The following is a 7,658-nucleotide window of genomic DNA, read 5'->3' as shown; positions in this document are numbered from 1 at the left end:
ATATATATATATATATATATATATATATATATATATATATATATATATATATATATATATATATATATATATATCTTCGTTGTGGAAAGGGAGCTGTGGTTTTGGGCATTATTGCATGACAGCTAGAGACTGAGTGTGAACGAATGGGGCCTTTGTTGCCTTTTCCTAGCGCTACCTTGCGCGCGCGTGCGGGGGGGAGGGGGTGTCATTTCATGTGTGGCTTGGTGGCGAAGGGAGTGAATAAAGGCAGACAGTATGAATTATGTACATGTGTATATATGTGTATGTCTGTGTATGTATATATATGTATACGTCGAAGTGTATAGGTATATATATTTGAGTGTGTGGACGTGTATGTGTATGTGTTGGGCCATTCTTTCGTCTGTTTCCTTGCGCTACCTCGCTAACGCGGGAGACAGCGACAAAGTATAATAGCTAAAAGAAAAAGAAAATATATATATATATATATATATATATATATATATATATATATATATATATATAGAGAGAGAGAGAGAGAGAGAGAGAGAGAGAGAGAGAGAGAGAGAGAGAGGGCACAGATATGAGCAACGTTTGGCGTGTCTTCGGACGTGAGATGTGATACGAGTCACAACAGAAGAGATGGTGGCAGGAAACTTAGAAAGTGGCGCAACGTCTGCGCGCATCCAGCCCGCCAGCAGCTGGCTTCGAGTTACGTTTATGGTCATCCTTATCACTGGAGAGGTTGGGGATTGGGGTTGTTAAACGGATCTCAGGGAGGTGTAGAATGTAGGAAAGGGTTGTTGGAAAGGTTGTGGCGATGAACGAGAGGTTAGAACGTAACTTACCTGACGAAAACAAGAAAGCTGTGTAGAAGGCTAGAATGACTGTGTTTCTTCTGACGCACAAAAAATAACTTGTTTATGAACTTCTTTAGAGATAATATCAGTCGAATATATATATATATATATATATATATATATATATATATATATATATATATATTTACTAACTTAAGAAAGCACGAAGACTCGTTCATTACAACTGTGTAAAATTATGTTATATTTTCTGTACGCTCATCCTGCAATCGACTTATAGTCCAGCCATCAGGTAAAAATATTCCTTTCCTATTTGACTTCAAGGCCACCGAACATTTACTGAAACATTAGAGCGTCTGTGTGGTTAGGACAGCGTAAACCTAGGAAGGATTAGTTGGTTTGCAGTTCAGCATTCAGTCCTATATACTGAAAGGATTAACATCAAGGCCGTCAACGTCAAGATATAAACACGAATTGAATAATCTTAAACACCGTCTTCACGTGCCATAAACACTCACGTTCTTTCCTGTGGGACGGGGTAACGACGAGAATGGATGAAGGCAAGCACGTGTATATATATATATATATATATATATATATATATATATATATATATATATATATATATATATATATATATTGTTTACTTATCTATTTATTCATTTATTTATAAGTAAAAGCACAGGGAAACTGATCATTCGAAGCTTCAAGTGCTTTCGTATGATTACTTCGTCAGGACTATACACAGATAAATGGTACTAGTGTCAGTATTTTCAATCCATTAATTCGCACAATATCTTTTTCTCATATCAAAAACAGTATCCATTTAAGTTGACAAACTCAGTAGTGACCAGCTTGATTATACATTTAAGCTTATCAGTTTTCATGTTTCATTATTCAGTAGTATCCAGCTGGTGACTGAGTTTGGTAAAGTGTGTGGAAGAAGAAAGTTGAGAGTAAATGTGAATAAGAGCAAGGTTATTAGGTACAGTAGGGGTGAGGGTCAAGTCAATTGGGAGGTGAGTTTGAATGGAGAAAAACTGGAGGAAGTGAAGTGTTTTAGATATCTGGGAGTGGATCTGTCAGCGGATGGAACCATGGAAGCGGAAGTGGATCATAGGGTGGGGGAGGGGGCGAAAATTTTGGGAGCCTTGAAAAATGTGTGGAAGTCGAGAACATTATCTCGGAAAGCAAAAATGGGTATGTTTGAGGGAATAGTGGTTCCAACAATGCTGTATGGTTGCGAGGCGTGGGCTATGGATAGAGATGTGCGCAGGAGGATGGATGTGCTGGAAATGAGATGTTTGAGGACAATGTGTGGTGTGAGGTGGTTTGAGCGAGTAAGTAACGTAAGGGTAAGAGAGATGTGTGGAAATAAAAAGAGCGTGGTTGAGAGAGCAGAAGAGGGTGTTTTGAAATGGTTTGGGCACATGGAGAGAATGAGTGAGGAGAGATTGACCAAGAGGATATATGTGTCGGAGGTGGAGGGAACGAGGAGAAGAGGGAGACCAAATTGGAGGTGGAAAGATGGAGTGAAAAAGATTTTGTGTGATCGGGGCCTGAACATGCAGGAGGGTGAAAGGAGGGCAAGAAATAGAGTGAATTGGAGTCATGTGGTATACAGGGGTTGACGTGCTGTCAGTGGATTGAAGCAAGGCATGTGAAGCGTCTGGGGTAAACCGTGGAAAGCTGTGTAGGTATGTATATTTGCGTGTGTGGACGTGTGTATGTACATGTGTATGGGGGGGGGGGGGTTGGGCCATTTCTTTCGTCTGTTTCCTTGCGCTACCTCGCAAACGCGGGAGACAGCGACAAAGTATAAAAAAAAAAAAAAAAAAAAAAATCCAGCTAAATTATACTTTTGAGCTTATCAGTTTTGATGTTTCATTATTCAGCAGTATCCAGCTTATTTATACTTTTAAGCCTATCAGTTTTGATGTTTCATCATTCATTAGTGCCCAGCTTCATTATACATTTAAGCTTATCAGTTTCGATATATCATTATTCACCAAAGTCTCTGTTGATGATTTATTTGTGTTTTTCGTGGAAGAGGTTGATAATCACATATGATAATTTTGAAGTCAATTAGACTATATGTTAAAGATTGTAAGTTTCAGTTCAACTGTACTTTTTTTTTAAATAGTAATTTGGTTTGAGAATGGGGAATCCTTTCTCACTCCTCTTAGATAATTTAACTTTTGGAAGTTTTTGAAAGCAAGATACTGTATGACATCTTACTTAGTAATACCAAATGATACAGATTTATTGATGATAGTATTTGTTTGTGGCTTGTTGATATTGGTGAAAATTTATTACATAACATTTTGATTAGTCTGGTAAACTTAATTAAGTTCGCTCTTGAAACTGAATGAGACTCAGGGGACATTGGTATTCTTAGATTGTAATCTTCATAAGGATGAAAACTACATAAAAGTTTGGCATATGTCGTAAAGAAACAAACATCTGTTTATCTATTCACTTGTTCAGCTCATCACAGTAAAGCGAAACGTTCTGTGTTTTCGTTAGTGTTTTGTTAGAGCAATTTGCATATTTGGTCCAGAATTCCTTTGTGATGAATTATGTAACATTGGTTATAAATTGCCAGTATCCCAAACATTTCCTTGATTCTGCTTGTGATTTTTCCAGTCTCTTTTATCATGTTCAACCAAAAGAACCATTTGTGATCAAAAACGTGTTCGTAGTGCCCAATTGTGAGAACTTCTTTAATGTTAAAAAAAAAAAGAATATTAATATTAATGTAGTCATCAGCAATACGGTTAGAAAAAGTCTTACAGAAATTATGTAACTTCTCAGAAGGGTTGTGTGTATAATATCCCATATAAAGAGTGTGATCAATTTTACATGGGTCAAACTGGTAAAGTTCTTGATGTCAGAGTTAAACAACATAGTGTTATGTGTGGTCAATAATCCAATGCAGTATTCGTCCACCTCAGACACTTCATTGGTCATCAAATTGACCAAAGCAGTGTTAAGGTTATCACATACAATAACTCAGTCATGGATACAAATACTGTTGAATCGTCTCTTATCAAGCATAGAAGAGATGTCAGTACGTATCAGAATGTTGGTAAATGTAAATTAGATAACATTATAGGTGAAAAAAAGAATTCAAATATGTTTCCCCAGAACGTAGCTTGACCTGACTTTGTAACATGAGAAAGATAAGGTCATTGAGGGTGACCTGTGCCCTAAGACCTTCACCTGTGTCGTAATTTATTCGCTTGTCCTGCTCAGTGGTGGCTGGTACCGTTGATTACATACAAGATGTTACAGGGGCAACGCGTAGCGCTACCCGCTGGGAATGTGTAGTTAAGACTAACGAGTCGTATGAATAAGTACTTGTCAAAATGTTATGTGTGAGCAACCCATGTGTGGGTGAAGCAAAAAATGAAAGACTGCAGCTTGAGCCAGGGAGGGGAGGCTGAAAGCCACTGAATCGCTAGCTCAGTGCGCCTTAGAGGATAGTAAAGCATGTTAAAGGTATATATACGAAAAATTGTGATTAGTGGCTAGATGAATATAAACATTATAGATAGTTCAGTTTCATTTGATTTCTTTCGTTCACTCCTTCATTTGAATTCTTCTTTAATCAAGTAAATGACAGAATGTTGAACAGCGAAAGGGCAACAGAAACGTGAGTTTAAACAGATTTTCGAATACCAATGAGGTAACAAGTTGATATGTATTTAATGTTAGCGAGATGATAAGTCCCGAATTGTCCATGTTTCCCACAAGTTTTATAAGATATACAAGAAAAAAGAAAAAATATATACGAGTCCCTCAGTATATAGAAAACCATATTTGCTGGCATGTGCACCAAATATTTGCATTTTTTATTCTAATGATTATATTAACCACACAAATATTCTACACTCGTTCTCATTACGTTACATTCCACACAAAATTAGGTTCATTGAGATATCTTTTGTTTGTGAACTAGTTTTCCTTGTGTGTAATGGTAAAACAATTAGCAAATTATTATGGCAGTTACTCACTCCGTAAAACGTTTACGATAGCACTTACGGGAATATTCTTCTCAGATCATAGTTGAAAAAACGTACAAAACAAAAACGCTCATCTTTTTTTTTTCCAGTTTCAGGGACGTTATTCATGGAGAGTTACAGTCGTCTGCTGTTCACATGGATTAGAGCTAAAATGCTTTGATATATGGACGAGACCTGTACATAACCTCCTGACCCAATCGCCAAACTGCCTCTCTCAGCAATTTGAAATGACAGCAACCTTAACCCAATGTCGGCGGTGGATTTCTCTGTGTTGGCCAGTAGCTCCGTAGACAGTGTCCTTAATACTGGTGTCCCACCTGTCCTACAGGAATGAAAACCCAGGGAACAACGAGGTAGCTATGATGATATTTTGTCTTTTTTTTTTGAAAGATTGATCAGGTTTAAGTTAGCGTCGTACCGTGAGCTGTGTGTTTCATTAGTGTCAGGATATGTGTCCATAGGAACTTTTCCCAGAGAAGGAAATTTCGCCTCTGGGTTACTTATAACTTATGTGCATCGTCACGTTTCAGTGCACTTGTCTGTGATAGGATTTCATCATCAGTGGCTTTCCTTATCTTACAACGAACTTTTTGTCCTTGTCTTTCTGTTCTGTTGGTTTCACTTTGGACTTGTATGATAATTCAGGGTTAAGTTACAGTGTTAGATAGACGAGGCTTAATACGCTGTACCGACACTCTCACTGTAGCTATTACAAGTATTATATCCTATCGTCGTTTAGGCTCTGATGATGGTATGGCCAATAACGAAACGTAAGCCAATGGAAACTAAAAATGTTCCTTCACTGCTTGGCGATTCTTTTCAATATATGTGGATTTACATATATAAATTGTATTTATCTTTACACGATAGATGACATCATCTTGATCTTATCTGTCTCTGATTATCAGTGGGGTTGATATATCACTGTTGTCCGAATGTCTGGTATAGTTAGTGGAGTATTATTTTAAGTGTTCTTTTTTTAATATCGTCTTTCGCACTCTTAACTATTTGGCAGTTAAACATCGTATATGTTAAATTGATCATGTGTGTAGCTGCAGATTAGAAGGCAAGTTTTTCTTGATTATTGACTAAGTGTAGAGATGCGTGATTCCTTTATTACCACATATTGTCCTCGTACATTGTGCTTGGTCTATAAAAACTGGTGTTGGACGGCGGAAACCATGTGTGATGTTGGGATCTAAATAACTTTGTTAAGTACTGGCACCTGATGATGAGGTGGATTGTCTCCACGAAACATGTCGTGCCACATGTATAGAAAAATTACATGTTAAATAAAATTTTATGAACTGCTGAAGCGCGATTTCACCATTATGCCACACAGGATATAGCATCGCCACTTCCCAGCGTCAGCGAGGTAGCGCCAGGAAAACAGACAACAAAGGCCACATTCGTTCACACTCAGTCTTTAGCTGTCATGTGTAATGTACTGAAACCACAGCTCCCTATCCACATCCAGGCCCCACAGACTTTTCCATGGTTTACCCCAGATTTTCATATGCCCTGATTCAGTCCATTAATAGCACGTCGACCCCTGTATACCACACCCTTCCAATTCACTCAGTTCCTCGTACGCTTCTCACCCTCCTGCAGGTTCAGGCCTTAATCGCTCAAAATCTTTTTCACTCCATCCTTTCACCTCCCGCTTTTCCTTGTTCCCTCTGCCACTGACATATATCCTCTTTTTCAATCTTCCCTCACTCATTCTCTCCATATGTCCAGACCATTTCAACACACCCTCTTCTGCTCATATATATATATATATATATATATATATATATATATATATATATATATATATATATTTTTTTTTTTTTTTTTTTTTTTGCTTTGTCGCTGTCTCCCGCGTTTGCGAGGTAGCGCAAGGAAACAGACGAAAGAAATGGCCCAACCCACCCCCATACACATGTATATACATCCGTCCACACACGCAAATATACATACCTACACAGCTTTCCATGGTTTACTCCAGACGCTTCACATGCCCTCATTCAATCCGCTGACAGCACGTCAACCCCGGTATACCACATCGATCCAATTCACTCTATTCCTTGCCCTCCTTTCACCCTCCTGCATGTTCAGGCCCCGATCACACAAAATCTTTTTCACTCCATCTTTCCACCTACAATTTGGTCTCCCACTTCTCCTCGTTCCCTCCACCTCCGACACATATATCCTCTTGGTCAATCTTTCCTCACTCATTCTCTCCATGTGCCCAAACCATTTCAAAACACCCTCTTCTGCTCTCTCAACCACGCTCTTTTTATTTCCACACATCTCTCTTACCCTATTATTACTTACTGGATCAAACCACCTCACACCACATATTGTCCTCAAACATCTCATTTCCAACACATCCACCCTCCTCTGCACAGTCCTCGCAACCATGACATTGTTGGAACCACTATTCCTTCAAACATGCCCATTTTTGCTCTCCGAGATAACGTTCTCGCCTTCCAGTCATTCTTCAACTTGATATAACAATATGTGGGGGGTACCTAAGATAAAAGTCATGAATATCTAAATTCTCCATATCAAGGTGTGTTTAGCAACCCTACAAAGATATGCTTAGTATTGCTGCTGGAAATGGGATCTAAATTTTCTCTTTTCAACACCCAACCTTGTTTGCCTATATGCTGATAACTCAACTCGCCATAACTCGTTCTTCTTCCCTTCATCACACTGGTACCCGTTATCTTTCTCATACTTAACTCACAATGTAACTCATTCTTCCTCCTGTCCTCACACTCTTTCTCCTACTGAACACGTCTCATCTCTTGATTCGGGACGTGGGCAAAATACCTCGAAATGAGGAAGC

The 7,658-nt window shown here is 38.5% G+C and overlaps 1 protein-coding gene across 1 annotated transcript in view; it reads left to right on the top strand.

Annotated features, from left to right (window-relative positions):
* Nak (Numb-associated kinase) overlaps positions 1–7,658 on the top strand; it is a 555,804-nt gene that overhangs the window by 53,283 nt on the left and 494,863 nt on the right. Inside the window, exon 2 of the mRNA XM_071680832.1 lies at positions 4,912–5,175. The gene's annotated coding sequence lies outside the window, so the exon portion shown is untranslated. The remainder of the gene's footprint in view (positions 1–4,911; positions 5,176–7,658) is intronic.

Source organism: Panulirus ornatus, chromosome 2, assembly GCF_036320965.1.
Source record: "Panulirus ornatus isolate Po-2019 chromosome 2, ASM3632096v1, whole genome shotgun sequence".
Lineage (NCBI taxonomy): Eukaryota > Metazoa > Arthropoda > Malacostraca > Decapoda > Palinuridae > Panulirus > Panulirus ornatus.
This window is presented reverse-complemented; position numbering and strand designations above follow the sequence as displayed.